The sequence below is a fragment of the Parus major genome, chromosome 3 (assembly GCF_001522545.3).
Source record: "Parus major isolate Abel chromosome 3, Parus_major1.1, whole genome shotgun sequence".
NCBI lineage: Eukaryota > Metazoa > Chordata > Aves > Passeriformes > Paridae > Parus > Parus major.
The window spans coordinates 25,186,880-25,214,466 of NC_031770.1; the positions used below are offsets into that span (position 1 = coordinate 25,186,880).

Here is a 27,587-nt window from a genome sequence, read left to right on the forward strand (position 1 = left end):
GCGCCGGGGGAGGGGGGGCGGCAGGGAACATGGCGTGCGGCGGGTGCGCCCCTGGGGAGCGAGCGGGCGTCGCGAGGCCCGGCCGCCGCCTTCCTCCCGCCACGGGAGAAGAGACGGCCGGGGCCGCGCTGACACGGCCCAGGCCCCACACGGCCCTGAGGCTGGGGAGCCGGCAGGCCTGGCCTCGCGTGGGTGGCACCGGCGAAGGCACCGGAGGTGTCCGGCGTGTACCCGCGGCTGGAGCCGGGCCGGGGGGCGGCCGGCGGGCCGGGCCCGCGCACGTGCATTGGCCGGGGCCTGGGGAGTGTCGGGCCGGGGCCCGTGTTACCGACGGGCTGTGGGGGTGGGGGAAGGTGGCGAGCTGCGGGCACGGCTCAGGTGTCGGGGGGAGAAGCTGCCTTAAGGCCTGGGTACTTGTGGCGAGCTGGGATGAAATCACAGGCAGGTGGGCAGTACTTGAGAGTCTTTAGGAGAAAGGAGTTGAAGGCAGTTCTTGCTCGTAGTTTGGAGCTTGGGGGCTCTGCGAACCAAATGGATATATTTTTACTATAATTTACAGTAATACCTCTCTCGGAAGGAGGGAGTAAATTTGATGAGTTGAGTTGGAGGCAGCTAGAAAAATCTGTACCTGTCTTGTTTTGTGTGCTGCGCTAGATTGAGGGATGTTTATACAGTGGGGATGCAGGTGGTGGGTGAAACCACATGTGTTTGGGAGTAGAGGTACAGGAAGGCCTGTGAATTTAGGAGTAATAGGTAAACAGGCTTCTGTGTGTTGTGAGAAGTAAGGTGTTAAGTTGGCAGGCATCTAAAGGCTGTGGAGGAGGGAAGCTTTGGGTGGTAGGGAAGCCTGTGTACAAGTTACAGGCACAGTGGTAACAGGTTGCTGCAAGGTTCTGAACTTGTTTTGTTTTGTGGCCACTGTGGTTAGACTTAATGTGTGAGACCTTCATGTGTAATATGAGCTGGTATGTAGACAGTAAGTCATGCGTGTTCCTGCTGCTGTGCCTTGCTTCGTCTGCTGCTCACGCTGGGAGCTGAGAGAGATGCCCGGCTGTCACCAGCTTGGTGAGCTCTCTGTCTGGTGTGTGGAGATGGGCTAGAGCAGCAAGCAACATGGTCTCTGACCTGGGAACTTGTGAGTTGATGTTTCACCTGTAATGAAATGGAAAGGCTGGATATTTCTTGTTTGGCCCATGGAATACAAATGGGAAAACATGTAGCAGATGCCATGTGTTGGGATCATGATAGTACTTCTTGGAGAAAAGTCTGTACGTGTGCTGGGGAGCTATAGAACTGTAGTTATATATGTTTTTGACAGGTATCAGGCACTCTAAATTTCTGTCACTTAGGTCATCAACACTGTCTTGTAGGTAAATTTTCAAGGATGACTGTGGACTACAGAAAAATGAGGGGGCTTGCGTGGATATTTGGGTAGGGTTGAAAATGGGGGGAAGGATGAATTTGTATACAGGGTGAAGATTACATTAGGCTATGTATACACGTGTGTATCAGGGGAATGGTATTTGTGTAAAAGGGAAACTGGAGTTTTCGTATTGCTGAGTTAGTCTGTGTATAGAGAGAGGAGGCAGGCGTTTTTGGCTGAGGCTATGAAAAGCTGAAATGGCGTGGGGGAGGGATGATGAACTGGCTCCAGGGTCCTGTACAGGTTGGAGGCTGTGGGGATCCTTTGCTGTTTATGCTATGGAGAGAAGTATTTTATAGTTATGACACCTAGTGAAAATGAAAAAGTGAATAAAGATGAGGCAATTTATTATTATTATGAATATTATTGGATTAAAGAAGATTAAAGGACAGTCAGGGGTTTTCTGGTAAACTGCTTTTTTTTGTTTATTTTGTTCTGTTTGTTTCACTGGATAAATTGACCATTAACTTTAAGAGTAAACTTTGGCTGAAACTAGCACTCATAATGGTGTTGACAGGCCAGCAGCTAATTAAAAGCACATCATGTGGTATAGACAAGCTTGTGTGTGTGTGTGTGGCTCCAGTACATCCATTATATATATTTTTTACATGCATTTTAACACTTAACTGAGTTTGCATATGTGGAGTATATGAAATCTTCTATACTGGACGTATACTTGTGTTTGAGAGAGGGTTAGTGCATCAATATTTGAGGGTCAGAGATTTGTGAAGGGGCAATCCATTTAGAATGGAAAGCTGCTTGGATCAATTGGAAATGAGGAGTAATTACATGTGTGAATCCCATGTTCTGCAAGTTTATGTTCTGTTTATTTGTGTAACCCCTCATCTGTTGTTCTGCAGATATTTAGAGGAGGCTATTACATAGGACAGTGATTTAATTAAGGCCACAACATCAGGATGAAGGAAATGTAATTAACGTAGTATGGAGAGGGCTGCATGGAGGGTGCTGAGGACCAATTTTTCTTTTATAGTTGTAACCATGAGGTGATCAGTTTGTGACATAGGGAATGAGAGAAAGAAATTAGTGGTCTTGTACTTACCCTGGACAATTCAGTTCTCTTCTTGTCTCTGGTGTGCATTGCTCTTTTAAACTTTTCCAGTGATAATTACTAATGTCTACTTCTGGTTTAGCAAACTTGTCTCAAGAAATAAAAACCTACTATAATTGAAACTCAAGCCTGTGAAATCTGTGTGTTGAACAATTGTTTCACGTGCTCACTGTCAAAAACTACTGCTCTCAGGGGTCCAATGGAGCCTAGAGAGTATTTCTTACATGCATGTGTTGCTTCCATATCACAAAAGGGAAAGGCACTAGAATCTGCTCTTAGTAGTGGATGTAAAAATCTGTGTTTATCAAGTATTTGTATTACTCTTTGGAGCAGGGCTTACTTATACTGCAGCAAGGGATGGGAATATGCCTAGAAGAGTGTTCAATGAGTATTGAATGTTCTCTTTAAAGGGAGCAAACTACAGCACACCTTGCTGAGCACTGCCATAGTGTTCAGCGGGGCAGGGGTGGGCTTGGTTTGTCAGTGTGGTTTCTGTTGCATGGTTTGGTCTTGATTTTTTTGGGGTTTCTTTAAAAACAAAATGCGAAAAATGGTAATTGATCACTTGGTAGTGCCTTGCATAATCAGTCCAGTAGGAATGCTGAAATGTGCCATATAGGTCTACTGCTGTAGCTTAGAAAGTGGGAAATAGCTGGTTTTTTCCAGTCAGCACTGGAAGATAATTAGCTAACCATCGGTTTTTACAGCACGGTCTCTTCCAAGTGAATGGGAAAGCCTTGTTGAAAGAATCCAAGCTCAAGACTCCATGTTTAGACTGTGGAGAGTGATTATTGTAGCAGGCCATGCATATCTTTGTGTCCATAGTTGGGGTTTTTTTCCCTAGTATTGATTCTTTCTGCCCACTACTTTAATCAAATATGTTCCATTTTGTTTGGGGTTTGTATTTTAGTTCTTGCCACTTGTCCACTGGTCTCTCTGAATTCAGTGCTGCACTTCCCTTCCCTGTGAAAAAGAAGCATTCTTCAGATCTTTGGCCTTTTAGCAATTGAAGTGACTCAGTCTGAGTGTTGTTCTTCTCAGTAAATTGGAGGAGAGCAGTGGTGATTTCTTAGGAAAACTGTTGAAATAAAAACTTTTGTTGTCTTGGTTCCTTCCCTATGTATTACTTTTTTAGTTCTGTGCTTCAGTTTATGCTTGGCAGTCTTCATGATTTGGCTTACAGCTGTACATGGTGTGAATTGTGACAACTTCTTTCTCACTGTCTGTTAGCAGCATGAATGCAGCATGAATGTTTTATGCATCTTAGAGGAGTCCGGTTTAGTACCAACCTCCAGCATATCAGGTATAAATAAAATGTTCAGTGAATTTAATGTCAAAATTTGGACCAGTAATTGCAGATTCTTAATTAAAAAAAAAAAAAAAGCCACCCAAATAAAGTGACCTCTGACTAGAGGAGCCCAGAAAGGTGAAATTGAAAGATGATCCCTGATGTAAGAACAAGGATGCAGAGTTTCCAGAAAGATATCAATACTGCTTTTACTTAACAGACCACTTTGCAAGCTCCTTAGCTGTTTGGATGATGTCTTTCAGCCTTGTCTAGATGTCTAGTATGGGAAACTTTGTTCAGACAAAGTCTGTAATTTGCTTAAACCTTGTACAAATTTATATTTGTATTATATGATAAAGGCAGATAAATATTTGGAAGAATTTGAGTGTCACTCCAGAAGAAAACTGGTCTGAAAATTGTCATGAGATGGTAAGAAATTACTGAACAGAGTTAGCTCATCTCTAGTTTCTTGAGATGAGCAGTTTGGCTCGTCTCAGTTTCTTGAGATATTGTTGGCGTGTTGAAGCATAAGGGATGCCAGTGAGTGTAGGTTAAATTAGTCTTCTGGCTCTTGGAAAACCCTGTGCTGGGAGGGAAAGAACAAAGGTGTTTTAATGTAGAGAATGATGCCAGAAAGGAAAACTCAGTGTCTCAGCAGACAGCAGCCTTTCTTACAATTTTGAAGGAAATTACTCAGGCCCAGGTATTTTTGTTCCGCTATGAAAAATGTTATCCACAACTCTTTTTTTCCCTGTGTACCATTAGTTCCTCATTAACATTACTTCAGTGTGTTATTTTATGATGTCACTACATTACTATCTCCTGTTGTAAGTTCTCTTGATCTTTGATGGGAAATAACTTTATTCATTGAGTTTTCTTTCAAACAAATAGTACAACTAGGTCCTGAAGTCCGATTTTGCAAGAGTTAACATGAAACAGATCAGAAAAACCTTGCTTAAGGATGTTTCAGACTGGGCTGCTGGAGAGTTTAAAATGGCTCTTTAGTGAGTATGGTAATGACATGTCAATAACCACGAAGTTCCAGTTAAATCACAAAGGAAAGTGTCATTCGTTCTTTGCTGTTTTCATGGGATTAGTGTGTTAACAGAAAATGTCATCTTCAATAATCCTACTTTTGTGTCTGCACCCCAGTATAGGAACTTGACCTTTACTGAGTGTAGAGCAAACATGGCTCTGCATTGTTAGCATATGAATTAATTGTAAAGGAGGTAAAGAAGGAAGATGGTAAGGATTTGTTGAGCAGAGGAGGTAGCACATTATTGTAAGTTTTTCATGCAGTACTGCTTTGGTCTGTTCTCACCAGCTTGTTGGTCCTGCTAAAGGCAGGTATATATTTTAAACTGATGATCATCCATTTAAAATTTTATAAAAAAAATAAAAATTTGTAGCAGGAGAGAACATTTCAGTGATGGAACTATTTGTAATGAACTGATATTTTGGTTCAAATGAAACAATGAATGTTATGTTGGTCAGCTTATTCAAAAAGAAAAAAAACCCCTCTGTTCTGGTTGCTTTGTTGGTTAAGCTGATGTGCATGTTATTAAAAGCATTATTGAGTACATGCTGCTTTTCCTTTCCTATCACCACCTCCAGTGGAACCTTTGATTGAGCTATGTTTTCAGTGTTATTTGAAAAGTTTTATAAAACAGCAATTGTAGGTGATGCGTGAAGTATGTAGATCTTGGGTGAGTTATTTTTTTTCTTGATTCAGAAAGCTTTTCTAGAATATCCCACTAGCATTTGAAACTCCTAACCTGTAAAGGGGTGAAAGCAAATGTGGATGAGTGCCAATTCACTGCTGCTGTCATTACTCCAGAAAAAGGAACATGTGCAGGCATATTTTCTAGGGCTTTTGAGGTGCTTGTTGGCAGCTTAAGTCTGTGGGTTTACTTCCTGCTGCTTGAGGCTCTCATAAATGACTGGGCAATATCTGCCACATTGATTATATTTATGTTAGCAAGCAGTATGCTGCAGTTGAAGAAGGTTGTAGAGTGAAGCTGTAAGTTAGGTAGACCCGGTGTCCCCAGTGTGTGTACTTTGTGGTGTTTATTCTGGACTAATTGTAGTCTGGTTCAGTGGGCTGAGTATGTTCCAAGCTCTCACAGAGTTTTGATATAGGTTAATCTGGGAGATGCTCAGATCACGTGTTCAGAAACTTCTAAGAGATGTGAACTAAAATACAGGAAGTGGGTGACAGATTTACTTCAAAATTATGCTCCTAACTCAAACTGAAGTGGCAATACAGCTGTACCCACTGGGTCTCCAAAAGGCAGGTTAGAGCACTGTAGAGGATGCTGAGCTGTGCAGGGATATAGCTGCTTCCTCAGTGTTGCCAGGCCTACAGAAATTGTCCCGCTGCTCTCTGACTAATGATTGATTGTTTATCTTGACTGGTAACTGAATATCTGCTCCCAAATTATCGTCCTTAGGTTTGAAATTTTGTGTGAAAATGACTGGTGGTAAAACTACAAAAAATTCTGGAGAGTAGTTCTTTCATGGTTTTACTGCAGTTAATCAAGAATGAAACTAGCTGTGTGAACAGCAAGATATGAAGCCTGACTTCCTGTGGCTTTGTGTCTTGTGGTTGGATTTTTCTGGGTGTAGGGTATTGTGTGTTCTGTAAGTATTCTCATGTGTTTGGGGCACTGTCAATTCTGTATGGGATGATTGTTTTGGTAACACAGCTGAGCTTCTTCTGCACTTGTCCTCAGGGGGCACTAGTTTGGATGTCTTTCCTTGATGTGACTGTTTATTTCCACAAAACTCACAGAACCTGATTATTTGTGAAATATTTACTCTTGTGTAAACTTTGGAGTTGTGTTTCAGTGAAACTGTGGGGACACAGACAACACGCACTGTAGCTTGGCTTGTTGGGGTTTTATTTTTTTTTCCACTAATTTCTTGTTTTACTGTTTGTGGTTGGTTGTCTGTTTTTTTAAAAATAATTACTGCTGTTTAAAGTTTCTTCCAAAAGAGTTGAGTATGTTCCCCATAGCATTTCAGGAAACATATCTAGAAATATGTTCTTCATGTCTGTATATATATATTTCATATCTAGAAATGGTGTTCTTCATGGCAGCTTCTTAAGGGATGCTGAAAATCTCTTCTTTATAAGGTAAGAGCCTTCAGAGTATTCAGCATGCTTGTTAAACCACATCCAAATAAATATTGACAGGTGTAAAGTTGCCTTTGTATATCCCAGCTATATATGTGGTACCACATGTAGTAGTTTTGGACCATGATTCTAGGAGAGAAGTGAATGAGGGTTTTCATAAGTCTCTGGAGTACAGCTAGACTGGATTTAGAGGGTGGTGGATTAGCAATTGGAGGGGGAAGGGACTTGTGTTTGTGATTGCCCTTGTGACCTTGAAAACTGCTGAAACTGTCATGTGCTTTGAAACTTCACAGATGAGAAATACTGTACTGAAACTATGTGGTACTGTGGGCTGTTTTGAGAGTTTTGTCTTCAGTATACAAAGCTGAAGAAATTGTTCCTTTTGCTTCTGTTTGAAGTGTGTCTATACTCAAAGCACTGCCTTCAGAGAGCTGTAAAGACATGAAAGGTGAATATAGTGCAGATGTTACTTAGGGTTTTTTCTGTGTCCTTTCTTCTCCTGTTCTCTTTACCTAGTACAGTAATGAAATATGTCTGTAGTATTTGTTCTGGTTCCTGACAGGAAAATCTTATCCTGATCTAAAGGTACTCTGCATGCCAGCTTGTGCACAAGGCCTCTTTTCATATATGGTACTAGTTGCAGGCCCTAGTTTCTGGTGTCTGACATGAAGCTTGGTTCTCTATGGAACATTTGATAAAAATGATTTATAGCTCCCTTTTCACTAAAAGGGTACTTTTTTTTAGTGTTTGTGTTCAAAAGAAACATGAAGTTGTTTTTTTTTTTATTTCAGTTGTTGTAAAACTTGAATCCAGACCTAGCAGAGGTAGTCCACTGACTCCCCCAGGTAGTGTTCAGTCTCTCATCTTGAAAAGTAAAGCAGCTCCATCTAGCTCAAGAGAGCCCCAGTGCACAGTACAGGCTGTTAAGGCTCACAAATGCCTCACTTTGGGTGTTGTCAGTAAGAGCTGAAGTGACGCCTCTAAGGAGGTTATTAACAATGTCTAATTACAGGTGGGATTTACACTCAATGAGTGTTATTCAGTAATTGTGGGACTGCTGCCTATACATGAATCAAATGGGCTCCTCAGATGGGATGTTTATCCATTTGCTAGCTTGTCATGTTTTTTTGTGCCTTTATCACTTTTCCAGGAGACATATTAGAGCAAGAGCTTTTTTTGTTTCACTTTCCCTTTTCTCTAAGGTAATGTCTTTCCTGCTCTTTTCTTTGCTGATTGCTTGTGCTGGAGGATGAATTTATTTGCCTCATCCAAAGCCTAGGTTCTGTCTGATTATGTTACTCTGAGGAGTAGTTATCTAAACAAATAGAAAGTTGTGCACAGGAGTTCGGATAATAGAGGTTTTATGCATAAACAAGCTGAAATAATTTTCGATTGTGAAAACAATAGAGCTGGGAGGAAGAGGGGAGTGTGAAACCTCTTCTGTAAATCCTCCGTAAGTTCACTGCAATTCAAACTGCTGTTCAAAAGATAACCTCCAGTAAGTAAGCATTCAGTAATTTTAAAAAATGCATTTATAGTGGGAATTGTTTGCTTTGTGTGAGGTTTTCCAGCCAGCCCTCTTTGAGATTCTGTGCATCTCTCACAGTGTAAAGAAACTAGAAGCAGTTCAGTGTGTCTCTTAAAAATAATTTGTGGGATCAGGGAAGAGAGAGGCTTACCACTTTTGTGGATGATTACATTGGAAAGAGATGTTTCACAGTGTTTGCTAGAGTCAAATGTGCCTTAAGAGTGCATCTGTTTTTCCATAAGTGGTTGAAGTGATAGTTTTAACATTTTCCTGTGTTTTAAAATTGAAGCAATAATTAGGCTTGTGTGTGATGTGGAAGGAAAGGATAGTCAGGACTGTGCTATAGTGCCAATGATGTTTTGTATCCTACTTTTATATCCTAGTAAGCAGTAAGCTTATTTTACTTTTGTTTGGCCTTTGGTTTGTCTTATGCTGAACCATGTCTGTACTATTACAGCTTCTTGCAGTGTTTGAGTGTGAAAATAATGGAGGTTAAGAGCTGTTGAAGATTGATAGCTAGTTTGTAACATTAAATTGGATGACATCTCAATTTCTTAACTAGAACATACTAAACACAAGTAATTTTAGGCCAGAGAGCTTCTCTAAGATATTTAATGAACTCACATACAGTAGCTGTTAAACAAAACAGCTTATTTTGTGATTTTGACTATTGTTATTTTATTTTAAAGTATTATTTTAATTTAAAGAAAAAAAGAGAATGCCGTCAACTTAGTATATCTGACTTTTGGAGGGAAGGGAATAAGGTTACAAACAGTTGAAACAGTTTTTTAAGGTGAAGTGCAAGTGGTGCTGGACTTCTGCAGTCAGAGGGGAAGAAATACAATTTCAGTATAGTTCAGATTCTTGAAATTAACTTGTGTGCACTGCTGTTACCAATAGCAAGAAACAGAATTTGACATGGTTAGAAAAATGTAACTACAGAAGGTACTCTGCAGTTGTACTTTATTAATTCATGTTTGAAAGAAAAAAATCATTGAAAAATACCATATATTCACAGATGTATTTAACAAACCACACTATTTTCAGTCTGAAGTTTTATGTATTTCTGAATGTGTAGAGCGGGAATGTAGGGCTCAGTTACTGCTGGAAGTAATCTTTTTTCACTGTTCTGTTTTGTTCAGTCTTAGCAGATTCAGATGTGTTTTATATAAACAAAACCAAAAAATGTCCTAACTAATTTTTTTTGGAAAGGTGTCTTGAGGTTTGTCCAGACTTGAAGCCTGATTATGATGTCAAGTTTCACAAAGAACAGGAAGGTAATGTGGAAAACTTGTCAATAGGTCTCTCCTTATTGTCCCTTCCTCCAAAGGTCCTGTTTATTGAAGCACTGATTGAAACAAGCTCTTGCATATAAAGGACATGTGACAGCTTAGATCTGTCATGAGTTGTCAGATTTGTGCTTAAAGCCTTTTTCTAAAGTCAAGTAATGGTCCTAAAACACTATATTGGAAACTCCATATTTTTCTGCTTCTTATAGTAGTCAGCATCTTAAGCTACCACTAGTACAATAAGTGGTGAGCCAAATCTGTCTGTGAACAACCTTTCTTCTGCACAGTTCATTTTGTTCCAATTTCAGAAGTTGTTTTTTTCCAGTCAGTGTTTATCCTCTCCTTTCCCTGAGTCAAAGTCTGATACTGTTACTGCAAGAGAGAAATTGAAATAAGTCAAGAGAGGACATGAAAAGTAGTGTTCTTAGTAAGGAAGAAAACTACAATGCTTTCTAAAGAACTTATTGCATAAATTCACTGATAACTTCAGCTAATCCAGAGAATACTTGAGTAGGCAGAACACAGTATTCATTGAGGAGTATTCCTTCTTGCTCCCATTATGGGGATCTGTCTTTTGCTCATTTGTCTGTACATAATTTTAAAGATTTTTATCAGCACATGCACTGTGCTGCCTTTTATTACCAAGTTCTGCTGCCTGCCACTACTTCTTGCTTACCTTTCAGAGCTATCCTGACTCTTTTTGATACTGGCATCAGTAAAACCCAACAAGTAAAAGTTGACCACTGACATTGCTGGGTGAGATGGGGAGGAGCTTCTTGCTATTAGCCTTCTTTCTCCATCCTTATTTTTGTTTATGTTTGGTTTCTTTGGGCTCATTCTCTCCTGGTGAATCCACTTTTGAGAAAGACTGGGGGGAATGAGAGAAGATTTAGTCTGTAGTGCTTTTTCCTGAACTGTACAAGTTTTTGGGTTTTTTCTCCCTGAATTGTGTAAAAAGTCCTGGAGATAGTGGAAGTCTTAGTGCTTTGTGAATTTAAGGTGTCATGGAATTGGTGGACTTGTCACTGTTGTTGAAGAAGCAGAGATTCTTTTAGGGTTTTTGGATGACTGAAACCATGTACTTTGAACCACTTTGTTCAGAGAAGGAAAGTAAGAGTGAGCTGATGTGACTCCAGATTAATTTTTACATTAATAGGGGAAAAAAGCAATAAAGCTTATTAGGTCCAACTGCCAAAGGGTAGTGCCTTCAAAATTCTATAGACAGGAGAGTTCATGTAATTCGGTTGAAGCTTAGCTGCTTCTGTGTTGGTTTCTAGTCATTAAATCTTATACCTTGGAGAGAGTGCTGGGCACTAGATACATCAGCTTTTTTGTCAGCCAGGCACTGCTGTTATGTTTTTGTAGCTGTTTAAAAACAATGGATATAGCATCTTCTTGGAAGCTGAGTCACTTACTGTACATAATGCAGCTTTGATTTTTGTCTGTCATTATGGGGAATTTGTTCCCTCTACCCAAACAGATTTCTGCTGCATGCTGCCCAGTTGGATCTGGTATTCCTCTCTTTAAGGGTTAAAGGTCCTTAGAATAGTTTGTTTTTTCACCACTTTTCAGCGTTGATACAGTACAGAAAAGAGTTTTAGCTAAGCCTCTGCACACACTCAGGCATTTGCTTCTGGAATCTACCATAATCCTGACTTTCATTAAGGAAGAGGTTCTTGTATAGTTACCTCAGTATGTTAGTAGCGTTCTATTTCTGCAGTTCTCTGCTTCTGACCATATGTGAGATCCTCTTCCTTCTCATGTTGATACTTGGTTGTGTCTCATCTCATGGTAAGAGTTGGGTAATGTGCATATGTTTGGTACATATAGCTGAGATTAATTTTCTTTTAGTTCAGCTTCTTGAATCAGCTTGCTGCATGAGGAGGATGCATGAGAACAACTACTGATGCCAAAGCTGGGGAAGAAACTACCCATGACAGGAGGTGGGTTTACAGCAGTTATCAGTTCAGCTTAGCCTCACATACTGTAAGACTGCATGCTGAGGTATTTCAGATGAGGTTCTTGTGTAGTTACTAGCGTTGGTTCTTGACACTGGTGGTTTGGATACCTAATGACCTATCTTGTGAATGAAGTTCTGTATTTACTTGGAGTATTACTGTTGATGAAGACCATAGAGAAGACACATACCTGTGGCAGTGTTAGCAGTGCTACCAATCATGTTGCAGTCCTAAAGTAAAAAGAGTGTGGAATTAAATGTTGACATTAAAACATCTATTATAACTAAATTAAAAAGGTCATCCCCTCTTTTGGATTTTCCCCAAATGCATAGCCTGCTACAGACGTTTGTATGACTCCCTTCATAGTAGTCATTCCAGTTTAATTAAATGCCAGCACTTGCTGACAAGAATATCTGTAGGTACATGAGAAGACGGAAGAAACCAAAACTTTGCATGGGAAAGGTCATGGTATGGAGTTTGTCAGAAAGTTTCTGAGCAAGTCAAGCTGGTTTTTTTTGTGCTTTTTGTAACAGTTACAGATTTCCTTAGGGGGTAGGAGGACTGCCTCAGCTCATCCACTGTGGTGTTTGTCACCACTTAATGTACGGTTACAATATCTTACCCACTGCCTGTTTCAAGCCTATGTTTTGATGAATGCAGAGGGACCAAACTATTTTGGGTGAAACATGAGTAATGTCATCACTAGTAGAGAATAGAGTTTGCAGTTGTTTGTCAGGCTCTGGCTGATTCTGTGTCCAGGAGTTTCCATATTCATTAAGTTTTGGAGGCTTCTTGCAATAAGGTTGGGGAGAAATTCAAACTATCTGAAAAGGCGTAAGCAGTCTGAATTCTACAAATCCTTTACAGTCTTCATAATGAAATGTTTGAGTTTTCTTGGTCATTTGCTCTTCTTTTCTACTTCTTTCTCTTCTCTTTCTCAGATATCCATTTCTTTAATAAATTTTAGATACCGTTACAAAGACCAAGTTTTCCCTTTCATAACCTCTGCTGTTTACTGTCTTGTAGCCAGATATCTTGAAAACTAGCCAGAAACTGAATTGTTTGATGTCTGTGTTTCACATGTTGAGATCTGAGATTTTTTTTTTTAATGCACAGAGTTCTTGTATTTAGGTTTCAGAACATTAGAATTCTGCAAGTTGTTGAAGCATAGAGATGGTTCCTGTTCATTGTTTCAGGCATCCTTGCTATGTTATATAATAAAAAAAAGCTTTCCGTGTCACTTAATGAAAATGTTAAATACTGCTTTATTCAGATAGCAATATCAGTAAGTAGTTTATATAAATCTGCAGAAAAACATTTTTGAAAAAGGTGACTATTTTCATTCTGCCTGGCTTTAATGGGGTCAGTCATGCATGGCTAACCTCACTGCCTTCTGTCAAATGGCTAGGTCTTCAGCTGAGGACAGAGCAGGGAAATATTTTAATTTTTTTTTGACCTTAGCAAGATATTTTGGTGTCCTTCAGCATATTCCTATTTACAGTCTCAATGGGAGGATGACTAGACAAATGAAAACTGGTTGAGGAGTCATTTTGAAGGGTGGGTGGTCAATGGTTCATACTCTGTCTGTGAAGCTGTTACAGCTAAAGGTCCTCAAGGGTCTACTGTCTACTAAATAAAATTGTTTTAACATAATCTCTTGTTGACTGTTTTTGGTATTAAGCAGTAGTTATTTAGAATCTGCCTATTGAGCAGGCTTGGAATAAGTCAGGTACGTTAATTGAATAAACATTTAATCTAAGAGAGGAAAAATTACTCTTTTTCTGTGTCAAAAATGAAGTTTTAGAACATTATAGTTATCAATATGTTTTGTCTCTCACCTTTGGTATTCTGAACCTTGAGGTAAAACATCAATTTTTAGAGCATTTGAAGTTACTGGAGAGGGAGGGGTAAGCAGGATGCTGGGTAGTGAAACTAAATCTCAGCTTTTCTGAGATTAGTTTCTTTTCACAAGCCTGGACAAAGAGGGAAGTGAACTGTCATCTTAAATGCTACATGTAGACAATCTCCAGAACAGACAATACTTGAGACAGATTGTTGCTGCAGAAACAGTATTCTGGTCTGTAAAGGTGAGGTGGTTTAAGTGTGGTAGCCCTTCATTATGCTTTTTAAGGAAATGCAATTTTATTCCTTTCTTGTAACCAAGAGAGCTTAGGTGTGTTTCTGCTTGTGTTTTTAAAGAAATCTGTAGTGGGCTGTGACAGACTTCTTTGTTGTGGTTTCTGTGCTTTAAAGTAAGTTTGAATCTCAGCTTTTACTCTTTCTTTTCCTTTGCATCCAGGATGTGGATATATTATTGTAAACAATTGCATTAGTATGCCAGACTTCTCCATTATCTCTGTGCTTAAATGTGCATACATACATGATTGTATGCAGGTTCTCCCTGTCATATGGTTTACATATTCCTGGTTTGGAAAGGGATTTGCTTACACGACATCTTTAAAGGTGGTACATACTGAAAGTGGGAGTTTTTTGGCAAGTAGTGCCCATGGAATGGTTGGTATCTTAGATCACTTCATACTTTCATCTTTAACATGTGAAAAGCAGTCACTTGATATTTGGCGGCATTGCCATAGACAAATAGGAACTTCTTGTCTAGCTTGGCCTCTTTCAGTAGTTCACAGAGTTTATTAGTTTCAGTTTAGCTGTTATTATTATGCATTTGAGTTAAAGATTTTATTGACTACTGTGTTAAACTAGGAGAGAAATTGGTCAATTCTTCCATCTTACTACTTTCAGACTCACAGGCTCTTCTGCTTTATTCACCCCAGTATACATGGAAGAGTCTCTAAAGCGAATCTTAATCAGAAGGACAAAGATCTGGAATTAATTTTATTTTTGTATTACGTTTAAGGTGTAAGACTATCAGAATTGTCCATGGTCAGATGACACAAAGCATGAATACTGAGACTTGGCAAAATGATACTGTTCCTGAGTTCCTGGCTTATATATTATACTATTCTTGCAGAATGTTATCACTCCTTATTAACTGTTAAATATTTCTGCATATTTCTGTTGAAATACACTAATGATTAGAGGTATGTAAGCTAGCTGTGGCTGTGTTCCTTAACTAAAATAGTCAAGTAGGTTGCTACTTGTAGCTAATGCTTATTGCAAAGCTGTTTTTTGAGTAGTATGGGTGTTGCTAATTATAAAACTAATACAGTAAGTTGCACGATATGAAATGTTTTATTAAATTGACAGTGTCTTAGTAACTCTTTCTTGTTTACTTTGTGGTCCTGTGCTTAGTGAACACACTTTTGAGTAATATTTTGGTCACTTTCAAAATATCAGGAAGTAATTTGGATTCAGAGGGCAGGTTTGCTGCATTTTGGCGGAAATGGTAGATGCATTTCTTTCAATAAAGCCATAGCTTGAAGCACCTGCACAGTCACCTTTCTGCGAGTTAGAGCATGATCAAATAGTAGGAGCCATTAGCATTGTTCAGCAGTGATGCCATTGCCTTCAGCTTACATGCATAGTTTAACAGAATGTTAATAGTGTTTGTTGTGTCATTCCCACACTACTCCCAGGGAAAAGTGGAGTATATATAAACATTTTCATATATATATATATGTAATTTGAGGTTGTTCAGGCTGGGGAAGAGAAGGCTCTGGAGAGACCTTAGAGCAGCCTTCCAGTACCCAAAGGGTGCCTGCAAGAAAACTGGAGTAGGACTTTTGACAAGGGTGTGCTTTAATGGGACAAGAGATAATGGCTTTAAACTGCCGGAGGGTGGGTTTATATTGAATATTAGTAAGAAATTCTTACTGTGAGGGTAGCAAGGCACTGGAATCAGTTGCCCAGAGAAATTGTGCATGTCCTGTCCCTTGCAGTGTCCAAGGCCAAGTTGGATGGAGCTTTGAGCAACCTGGTCCAGTAAGTGCTTGTGTCAGGTGGGTTGGAACCAGGTGATATGTAAGGTCATTTCCAGCACAAACTAATCTTTGAAAACTGAGAAGCACATAGCCTCCCTTTACAGAGCAGGTATTTCCACAGAAGAGAGAATACAAGGCCATGGTCTCCAGTCATAGAAGTGATGTTGGAGACACTCAGAAGGACGTGGGAGATGTTTTGGGGATGAATGTGTAAGTAGCACTAAAGATAGGCAGCTGATGGCCTAATGCCAGCTCTTCAGTTTTGAGGGCGTGGAAACTTACCGAAATTGGTGCTTGTTGTGCTGGTGCTTGTGTGGTGTTTAGCATCTGTTTGAAAGCTCAGATCAGCAGTCTTCTATTCACATACCTCTTTCTGATTTTTTGTGACTGGGGGTCTGGTTTTTTATGTAGTAAGTTTTACTGAATTATTTGTGTAATCCCCAAGCTAGTTGTCTGATTTTCTTTTAAACTGCTAAATCAGTCTGATTCTTTCAGTTGTCATTCTGCAAATGCCCGAATACTTAAGAGTATTCCTTTGTGTGCCATGATTATTTTCTAGATTTCTAATTTGATCCAGGTAGTTTTTTACACTACTATAGAATACATGCAGATTAAATTTTATGGTAGTAAAGTGGTAAGGCTGATATGTAGGCTTTGGAATATAGAAATAATTTTAAAATGTGTTGACAAGTTGTCTTATAAGTGTGATGACAGAATGGGGTGTTTGCCCCCTTGCTACAATTAATGTGTTTTTTTAATGTGTCTTTGTGCTAAGATGTTTCCATCAGTGTTCAATGCAGCAAGGGCATGTCTTGCAGCCAGCAGTGTACAGGAGCAGTAGTAACCTTTGGTAGAGCTGGAGAGATGGTGTCTTAATCTGTGTTATCCAAATTTGCTTTCAGCTGATGTCTGAAATGAATAACACTAAGTGAATGTTCAATTATTAACATGGTAGCTTTCCCAGAATCCTTTTGGCTGTCGTGTCTATCACTATGGCATTGACTGCCTGCTGCACGCTTAAGCAGCTTCTCTGATACTGATTTTTTGAAAATTGACATGATCTTCTTGTATGTTACTTTTAACATTCTTATTGACAGAATTGCCCTTGGAATTTTTGCAGGTATAGTTATATTGTGATGCTGGTATAGTGGTAAAATTAAAACAGTTTTTACTCAATAGAGATATCTGAAAGATCAGCATTGAAATATATATTGCAAACAGAGTTTAAACTATTGATTAAAAGTGACTCCATGTGACTTACTGTGGAACTGAGGTTGCAGTATGAATTGGACAAAACTTTGAGTTTTTAAGCTTACAAGTTACCAAGTAGCTACTTCTTGCCAAGTACTCTTGTGTGGAAACACATGAAACGGTTCAGATAGCCTCAGTGCAGACACCTGAAAAAGATTCCTTGTGTCCAGGCAACAATACTGGAGCCAGTAAAAAAGGTAATAGAAGTTTGCTTCAGTCTGCAGTTCCTAGAGATAGTAATTTTTTAATTAGACTTCTTAAAAAGTTTCTCTAGCCTGATGGAGAAGTAGAGCATCCTGTAAAAGAGCAGAGGAGAGAGGATTGTGTTTTCTGAAACAGTCTGGACAAGTCATCTGTGATCTGAAATGTGACTATCCACATTATAGGTTGAATGTCATATGATTACAGGTATATTGATTCTTTTACAGTATGGGAGTACATAATTATATATTGTGTAAGATCAGCTGATCTCTTCACCATTGGTTAGAACTGCCTTAAAAGTGCTTTGCCTTATCTGAAATGAATCAAATTAGGCTGATTTAGGAAGGTGATAAATTTGTGTTAGCAATAAGGAAATGGCTTTCTAAACAAATGAACTCTTTTAAAAAAAAATTAATTGCCTTTACATTTCTATGTGCTGATTCTATTAATAGTAATACAGTGCTGTCACTGAAGTAACTTTGCTAGTAATCAGAAGAGGCATCTTAGCTTGGAAGGGACAAAGAGAAAAAGTGTTCTAAAACTGTAATTGAGATACAATAATAACTATGTGTTTTAACAGTTCCTATTTGGAACCTTCAGTTCCTGTGTTACTTAAATTACTTCTTTTGAAAGATTGTGTCTGTAGGCTGTGAGTTGACATAACAGATGCCTGAATTCTCTCTTTCCAAGCTGCGTGCTTTGCAGTAAACATTAGAATGCCTATAGCATCATAACTCTTAATATTTGGCAGCTCGTACTACTGGTTTTCTTATGTTACCATTTTAAACATGCTGGTGATTTTATTGTGGTGTTGAATGACCCTTTTTGCATTTAATTTAACTACTGATGTATATAAATTTAGCAAGTGGTAACATGGCTAAAAAAAGCCACAAATAAATCCAAGTGTCTAAGTAGTGTGGCGGAGAATTTATGCCTTCTGTAACTGTCTGCACATCAGCAGTGGCCAAGTTGTTTTCTTTTTTAAATCTGCAGTGATGGCTCAGTTTTAGTGCAGTTATACCTGAAGACTTATCATTAGAAGCTGAAGAGGAGCCCTATTCGTGAGAGGAGATGTCCTTCCTCTGATCATTGGTATCATATATAAAGAAATAAAACCCCATTCTTATTATCCTGTTTTAATTTGATACATCTTGATTTGTCATTGTCAAACATACCAGCATTAGGGAATTCTTGCTGTATTTTTTGTACCTGGTCCTACATGAAGAACTGTTGTTATTTTGGTACTTTTTGTGTCGTTCTTCCCCCCCCACTTTGTGGAGTTTAAATTCCTTCTAAAGTTTGGGTGTACTCGTGGTCACACTTAGGGTTGTGTTATATTTGTAAGATGGGGAAAAAATGTGATTAGTTGGCATGCATTGTTGTAATTTGCATATTGTAATGGCTTCATTCCGCTAATAGACAAAATGTGATGCTGTTGTGCCTTTTAGAATCCTTTGTGGGATATTTGTTCTAAATACAGGATCTGTGCAGGAAGACATGTATAAACCAGGTTTAAGTTTTTTGGGGTTTTTTTTTTGTTTGTTTGTTTTGGTTTGGTTTTTTGTTTGTTTGTTTTGGTTTGGTTTTTTGTTTGTTTGTTTTTTAAAGTGTCAGGAACAGCAGAAATTTAAGATATGGTATTGAGGACAAAAAAAATTCCTAATTGACTTCAATGATCTAGCAAGACTTGATTCAAAAGCTGACCTGTTCTAAATCCATTGGTAGCCAGCAGGAGCTAGGGTGAAGTTCTCTACTTCAGAGAATTTATCTTCAGAGAAGATAAATATTAATTTTTGAGGACTCTGGCTTAAATATCACTGAATACTGGTCAAAGAGGAATTAGTCAAAGTAGCTATCTGCAGATAATCTGTTCTTTCCTGTTCTGACCATTTCATATGAGACACTCAGAAGGATATTAATCTTTTGAAAACTATCAGATTTTGACTGTAACCTACAGCTAAAGCATCTTAGAATTTTGTAGCTCAGTTACCTTTGCTGTCTTAGTAATGAAATTATACAATTATGTCAATTTTCTTAACTTTATCCTACAGTGCAGTGAGGTTTGTAACAATGGAGTTTATTATCCAAAAACATGTACTTGCTACTGAATTAACTGATCTGAACTATGTTGCTTTCTCTGATTTTGCTGACAGTTTATTCTGTAGGAGTGTATGGTTTTATACTTAAGATGCGTTCTTTGAATGGCTTAACTAGAAAGGGCTAAGCCTTTTCTATTGCATAATCAACAGAGGATTTTTATTTTCAAGATTTCTTCTGAACTTGAATAATACTGTTGTTTACCAATAGCTTTCTTCTAGGCAAAGGAGTGACAGACTCTGGATGCTCATTAGTAGTGCTGTTGTAGGTAGAGTAGATGAGACTGTCAAATGAGGTGTGGTTTAGGGACATGCTGTTTATTCCCAGAGGACTTCAGAGAAGATGTGCCTTGTAATATTATTATTAGGTGACAGGTGTGTTGGATTATTTCTCAGAACATCTTCCCAGTGGTCAGGCTGGTTTTATGGACATCTATGAAATTGAGGTAGTTAACAAAGACAAGAAGCGGACAGATATTTTTGAACTGACAAATACCCAGGTGTTCTAGCTAGTTATGTGATATTAAATTTGCCTCATGGGGAAACAGTGTAAGAATGTGCTCAAATGATAGGCACTGCAGTAATAGTAAGTATGATCTTAGGTTGCCCATGCATATCACTTAAGTGTGTCTGAGCTGGAATTTTAAGTCCTTATCACGGAGATGAATGATTGTAGACTCTGTCCTTTGCATCAAGGGAAAACACAAAACCATACAGAATACAAACACATCTTTCTCAATCTGTGACTCTTGGATTTCTGTGAAAGGCATAATGCGTATCTAGTACTTTACTTGCACTACAGCTGTTATGTAAGGTAAGAAAAAAGCTGGTTAAAAACGTTTGCAAGCTTCTCTCTAGAAAGTCCTAGCAGCTCCAGTAAACATGTTTGTTCAGAGTTAAAGCCCTCTGTTTACTATGCTTTGTTGTTTCAGTTGAATGGGTTTTTTTTAAGAAAACTAAGATATACGTGCAATATATTTTTACTCTTGAAGGTACTTCTTAGTTCAGCTAAAGATCAAATAACTGAAAACGAAAGTTTTTTACTTGGGTGGTTTTACTGAAGCATGTTAGATGTCTGCGCTCTTCAGTCTTCTCTCTTCCTAAAGTTGGCTGTTTGCAAAGTTGTCCAGCGTAACTGATGGAGAGATGATTCCACAATTCTCTGCTTGAGTTGCACTGTGCATAACTCTCATCTGTTACAGAAGAATAGAGAAATAAGTGCTTGCCAGTGATCTCCCAGTAGGCAAATGCAGATTGCATACGTGCATTCTGAATTCCAGTAAGGCTGGCTTTTGGTCTTCCTTCATCTTCTGCTTGTATAATTCAACAAAGTTTGATTTCCTCGTCAGCCAGATGAGCAGTCTCTGCTTCAGGCATTCACTTTTACCAGTGTAGCTGTCTGTATCTCTGCTCAGCCACAATGCATGGAACAGGAATGGGCTGCTGAGAGCAAATACCACTTAAGCTACCATTGCTGCTAAGATAGCCACATAGCCATAATTTGAATATACTGATCTAAAGCTTACCTGAAAGTGAGTCACAGAGAATTTAGGAATTACAAAAGTGCAAATATGTATTAAAGACAGGTTTGCAGGAAGAAAGTTTAGAGCATCTTTTTTAAGATGTATCAAAAAGCAGCTTTATGATGCTATAACTGATGTCCATCATTTGTGAGGTGATGTTTAAAAGTATGGACTTAATTAGAATGCTAAGCCCATGGTATTATCAAGCTTTTAGGAGAATGGGAAATACTGGTCTAACAGTACTCCAGTTGGAAATGCATAATTTAATAGTTGAAATTACTAACTGGCTATAGGACTTTTAACTGCAGACTTCAACTTGCTGAATTCAGCTTTGAATGGAACACCAAGCACAAGGGGTTTCTTTTGAGGAGGTTCTGGCTTTTACTTCTAAAACACAGTGGAAGAATACTTCTGCAGAATTTTCAAAATTGTATTATTATATTAAGTGCTTTAAAAAGGATAAAGCACCTAAATTGGTTCATAGAGTTTTTAGTTTTGAACTTTAGTTAAATCTCCTTACTTTAAATGATTAATATGAATGTCTTAGTGCAGCTTCCATGTTTGAAAAGGTGGAAAAGAAGTCATCAAAAACTCCCACACCTACAAACCCACAAATCAAGACTTTGATCAGTCTTGGTTCTGTATAGAATGAAGAACCACTTAGCAAATGTGGAGAGAATTCATTATCTTTTATTACAGTGGATGAACAACTCTCTCTTTAGGGTGGAAGTTGTGCATTGTGTCAAGTAAGCAAGCAGAATATAACTTCTGGTTTAGTTTTGGCTTCGTCATATAGGTATAATAAGGAAGAATTACTGCATGAATTTGCAGTACTAGTGCATTCCCCTGTGCGCTCTCACTTTCCCCAAAAAGTCAGGTAGTCCATTGAATGCCTCTTTCAGAAAGGGATGTTACCTTAGGTTTGACTGTATGTTGGAAACATGCCCTTGGTAGGTTGCAGTTTACCAAGCTAGCCTGTGGCATACACTGCTGCTCTTTTCTGTCTCCTTTTTTCTGTCTTTTACTTCTGCAAAGTCTTTGACTGTGGGTGACACACCTTACAGTTCTGGGGGGCAGTGTTGGCAGTGGTGGTATTGTGCTGTCATAGTGTGGATCAGGGCACATCAGATTATAGCTCTTTCTGTTGCTCAATCAATGAGCTTGTTTGTTTGTTTGCTTGTTTTAAAGCAGCTGTGATTTGGTTATCCACGAAAGGTCAGAGTCCAGGACTGGCTGGTTATGAGGCAGAATAAACAGTGTTTTTCTGGTACTTCTCTGGCCAGAGTTTGGAAATTTGCAAAGGACTGGATGTTGTAATGTTGTAAACATTAGGATTCAGCTTGAGGATCATTAGTGCTTTGCTTCCAGCATTATTAAGTCTGTATTTAATCATCAGGAAAACCAGCATTTGATGCCTACACTCTGTAAAATAACATAAGTTTCTTCAAATTTCTCTGGACTGTGTAATTTTTTTCTTAATGTGCTTATTTTGGAATACTGAGTTTAGATTTTAGCAGTGAATTGCTTATAATGGCTTTGTCTATTTGGTCTTGTCTTCTGAAGAAAATTCTATAAACATGATCAAATTCAAACACTTTATTACCCAGGGAATATTTAAGTTTTTCTGAATTAAAAACTATCCACTGTAGGGTGCTGGTGCCTTAGTCGCAAAAAAGTTTACTGAACTAACTTAGTCCTACTAAAATATTACACATTTACATAGTACGAAGACTTAAGTAGCCCAAAGAAAATGCTTAATATGTCTTGTCATTTTATTAAGCCTTTAATAGGATGCATTCAGCTTTATTCTTTTGATGTAATTTACGATAAACAATCTGGGGAAGACATATACATTTGTGTATTGTGAGCATTTTTGGCAGTCAAATTGTTAGGAGCTGGATAAAATGGTTTGTTATCCCAAAGCTGCATCATGAATCTAATCTTTTCGTACTGAGAGGAAACAACCCATGCAGCTTATTTGGAGAGGTAAGAGTCACCTCTCCAAATGTGCAAATTAAGTAGAAGTAGTGTCCCTTCATTGTGCCATATTCAGTGGTAGAGGCTATATCTTAAGGTGCTTTTGTGTTTGGGACATTTCTCACTTCGGAGTACTGAGATGGTGTACATAGAATTTGTATAAATGCAATCATATTCTGTGGTAAAATGCTCTTAGCCCAAAATATCTATTTTTTAATCTGCCCTGCTGTAAGCAGCCTTCTGGCTAAAAGCTATCCTGGTCTAAGGAATGCTCTCACATCCTCTGTGGAGTAGAATCTGGGAGGTCTCAAGGCTCTTGTTTCTGAAAAGCATAATGCTCATCTTCCAGGGCTGGTTTTGTGAGTTTGCCACTTCTAATGGCCACTGGCCACAGAAGCACCGAGGCTCCTGAGCACTTCGTGGTGCAAGCACTTTGTAACCCTCGTGGCTGGAGAGGGTGTTCTGACTGTGGGAGACAGGGCATGGAGGGAGCTGTATCCTGGCCACGCCTTTTGTGTCTTTGCCCTAAAACCCTGTGTGTTGACAAAGAGCTATTTTATACAGCTTTGTTAATTTGCACTGGTGTGTGTTTCATTTTACACCCTGAAGTTCTTTGATGTGGAAACAACTTTTTTACTGGAGCTTTTTTACCTTTTGGGGAGGGGTTTTGCCTTGTACTTCAATACAATGATTTAGGATACTTTTTCAGAGTTCATTAATGATTTAGTGGATGCTGCTTAAGGTGTAGTTAAACCATACTCGGAACAAATATGAATTGGCAGCAGCTGCCAGTTCTGCATTTCTGTCATCGGTACTTGTTTGGCCTGGCATTTCCTAAGATGGTTTGGAGATCTCAAGTGACAGGAAATAATTGACTTTTTCTGGATTAGTTTGGTTCCATCTTACTGTGGTACGTAAGAAGAGAGAATGCTGGGGAAAACATGGCTTGCAACAGCATAGAGCTACAGGCATAGAACTTACTGAACTCCTGTAATTCTTCAAAAGGTGGTAAAGTAGTCCTTTTGAGCAATTTTGTGCTTATGACACTTTTTAGTAGTTGAAAAGCACTATTGAGTGTATGGAAGAGGCAAGCCATAATGAAATGTTGTTGTAGCTCTGTTCTTCCATCAGTGGAGTTAAAGTCAAGGTCTGCAGTAGGTCTCCTTTATCACTCACCTCATCCAGTGTGCTGTTATCAGTTTAAAATTTTCATTGTCACAACAAAACTTCTATTTCCCATCTGTCCCAGAAAAGCTGGCTGTTATCCAGAATTTTTTCTACAGTAGTTCCTTCTACCAATGTATTCTTATGACAACTTCCATAAGATTCAGTGTTATAAGACTAAATATGTAGTCCCTGATCCATGAAGGATTTTGTGTGTTTGTATCCTGTTCAAAGCAATGGGTAGATGCTGTTGTTGAGCCACGTATCTGAATTGTTGGTTATTCACTACTTTTACATTTTAAGGTGAATTTCTGGTTTATTTTACAGAAACTATTTTTAAAGAAATGTAATGATTCCTATTTCAGGGGATCTGAAATACTTTTGCAGTTAAGGCTTATTGCTTTTGTTTTAAACTCCTGTGCATTTTATATCTAAGGAAGCAGAATAAATAGCTCACAAATTACACATGCTGCCCATGGTGGTTTTAAGTCTTGCCAAATGCTCAAGGAGTGTACTCTGTCATCTGAGCAGGTGAATAAAATTAAGACAGCACAATGATGCTAGGAGGCATGCAAGAGCTATTTCTTCTCTTACTGAATTTAGGAACTTGAAAGGCAGGTAATAGGGTGATGACTTTTTAAGTGCTTGTAAGTGTTGCTGAGGGAAATAGAGAAAAATATTAATCTGATTCTTTGTTGGTATAAATCTTGAATGTTGTGTTTAGAGAGTTTACTGAAAGATCTTTACACATCCAGGCACAGCTTCAGTTCAAACACTTCTATTTAGGAAAGAGTTGTATTAATGAAAAAATTAATGTACAAATCTGTTGTACACCATCTGGAGTAGCTAACTACTTCTTTGTTTCTTTCTAGGAAATACCAAAATAAAGCAGATGTTGTGTCCTGTACTGTTATCTCAAGGTTTAGCAAGAGATTCTGTTACGTGCTTCTTGGCAGCAGGAATGTAAACTAATTCTTTCAGCACTGAACTAGAACCTTGACAAGGTTAAAATTACAGGTAAGAGCAAATTCTGCTACTAGGAAATTTACGGGAATATGTAATTCCTTTTACTTTGACTGTGTTTTCAATTTGCAGTTTGTAATTGACCATGGATTTAATGGAAATTTCTGAACAGATTGGGTAAAATTATATTTTTTCTTCTTTAAATATATTTGATTTTGCTTACTATTATTTTTTTTTAGGGAGGAAATATAATTTCAAGTACAACTTCTTTCTGTTACAATACAAAGCACTATTAATAAATGGGGGACAGGGAAATGTAATTTTTCACCACAGTAAATGTCTGCTGACCAAATCTTGGAGAAGTTATGTTCTCACACTGAAGACTGTACAGTGTCAGTAAAAGTCATGAAGTGTTTTGCCTGTCGTGTGTTGAGATCAGTTTACTGTCTGCAAGTGACTTTTTTCCCTACAAGGAAATTTTTTTTTTTTATTACATTTATTTAAAATGCATTTTCTTAAATGCGCTAACACTAGCAGTGCTACTTAAATTACCTGTTTTAATCAGTTACAGAAAATGTCTATATTTTCCTTATAAGGTTCCCTGTAGCTTCAGCTTTTGAATCACCTTTTCAAGGGTAAAGGTTGATGTCTTCTTCCAGGTCAATGAAAATGCTTTGGATGCTGATTTCCTGTCATTAACTTTATCTGATGATGACAGAGACCTCTTGTCACACTCCGTCACCTTCTTCTGAACTCATGTATAGGGAACTAAGAGTCAATGTTCTTTGAATCCTTTTTAAAAAAAGGATAAATACAATGCTGTAAGACCATAGTAATGGAAAAAAATCCCATATCACAAGTACCTGTCATAGAGATTGCACATTTTGAGTTGTATGTTTCTGAAAAGTATAGTTCTGTCTTTAAACTGGGACTATGTGTTTTGAAGACGATCTTTGACATGGGTTTATGGCATGTGTCTTGTCTTCAGAATTATGATCAAGTGAAGGTTTTTCATTCTTTTTTTTCACATTTTGATGTTTTTGACAGAAAGACTTGCCTCTTTTCAGTAGTGGCAGGCAGGAGTATGGACTGTTGGTCTGAAGCAGTCCTATCTGTCTTACTCGGAAGTTCAATAATACATAGGTTGTAAATCAGTGACATGTTTGTGCCAAGGAGGTGGTGTTGATTTTTCTGCTGCTAAAATGAAAGAAGGGTTCAAATGTGGTTTGTTTTGAGGTTTTTGTTAGTATTGTGTTGCTTGAATGTTAGTACGTGTTTTGTGGTGATGTAACATGTTGAAAAAAGGCGCAAACTTTCTTACACTGTGCAAGTCACACTTATTTTGAGTGGACCTTTAGCACTCATCCAGCCCCAACCCTTGTGTCTGGCTTCCTCAGATTTTTGCGTGAATCAGGAAACCACCCCTCAGTTATAAAAATAAAGGTGTATTGGCTTACTGTGGTTTTGCAGACCTGCTGCAGAACACTTAGTCTGGTGTTTCAGACCTGTTTAGGAATAATTCATTGCTGCCCTATTCTCACAAAAGTGTGTCTGAAGCTTTTTGTAAATGGACTTTGCAAAAAGTAAGGAAAGTTATCTTAAATGCCTAAAGTTAGAGCAAGGGAGAGCTCACTTAGTGACATAATGTGTCATGTTAATGGGTAAAATTCTTCAGTTTTAATACTAGTAGTGTAGTGGATAAATCTTGGTTCTTTGTTGCCTTTTGGGTCTGCAGAATCATGACCAGGGAGGCTACAGTTACCAGTGATCAACATGGGACTCAATGAGACACGCCTCTGCTCAGGAAACCATTTATTCACCACAGGAACAAACTTGGCTTAGATCCAGAGGCAGAGCGCTCAGAACAGAGGCAGGGCGGTGGGTTTTGTGGGACAGAACCAGGGTGGGGTTTAAGGTCAGGGACTAATAGGAACACAGCAAGGGAGAAACCCCAGAGATTCAAACCCAGTCATCCAGTCAAACCTGGACTGCCACCCCAGGAGGCTCGGGGTGGAGCAACTCTTCCTGGGCTCATAGGGAACATCCCCTGAGGCAGAGGAATGGAATTTACTCTTCACGGGCTTTAAAGCCATGCCTCTTACTTTAACAATGCATATCTGAAACTAAATCTTTGCCTCCCTGGTGGGGGGCACTTCACAGTTCTTTTTCTTCAAAATCTGCGGTGCTGTTTCTGTAGTAAAAGTCTAGCTGCTGTTTGTTTGATTGATGATTGAAAAGGAGCAAACTAAATTTAATACAAAGTACTTGGTCTTTTATTGAATTTAGAGAATCAAAACAGCTGTTCTGCATAGAAATAATTGAAAACTTTATTTGTGAAGGATCACTTTTATGCTAAGTTAATGCTTTGTAGTATCCAAATGCCACCTGTGCATCCGTTTTGAACAGCCCAGTAAAAAAGTGAGAATGTGCTTTTTGGCTACAGGAAATATGAGCAGATAAGGACAAGGAATTTCAGCAAATATCATAGGATATAAGTCTTGTCATAGCATGGTCAGAAGGGATAAGCAGCAGTACAGTGTAGACTTCCATGTGGTGTAATAAAGCCACACAGAGTTGCAGGGTTTGAGTTAAGGACAAAATGTGATTTCAAGGATAATAAGCCTGGACAGGTAATATCTGAATTAACCAGGTAGGCCTGTTTCACTGAAGTGCTAGTGCACCAAATTTCTATTCAAAGAAAATGGTACAAGAGCATGAATGCTGACTTAGGCTGAGCTATCTTTACTTCTAAAGACTTCCATCCTATTCGCAGGCAGGTGCTGGCAGCAGTAATCTGCTTTGCGGTGTCTGGGTCCAGCCTTGTT

The 27,587-nt window shown here is 38.6% G+C and overlaps 1 protein-coding gene across 3 annotated transcripts in view; it reads left to right on the plus strand.

Annotated features, from left to right (window-relative positions):
• Window positions 1-27,587, plus strand: part of PPM1B (protein phosphatase, Mg2+/Mn2+ dependent 1B) — a 61,311-nt gene that overhangs the window by 756 nt on the left and 32,968 nt on the right. The window contains exons 1-2 of one of the 3 annotated variants that reach the window (XM_015621912.3): window positions 11,583-11,676; window positions 24,672-24,816. The gene's annotated coding sequence lies outside the window, so the exon portion shown is untranslated. Of the gene's footprint in view, window positions 1-11,582; window positions 11,677-24,671; window positions 24,817-27,587 lie in introns of those variants that run through there. The other 2 variants (XM_015621913.3, XM_015621914.2) reach the window with 2 other exon arrangements.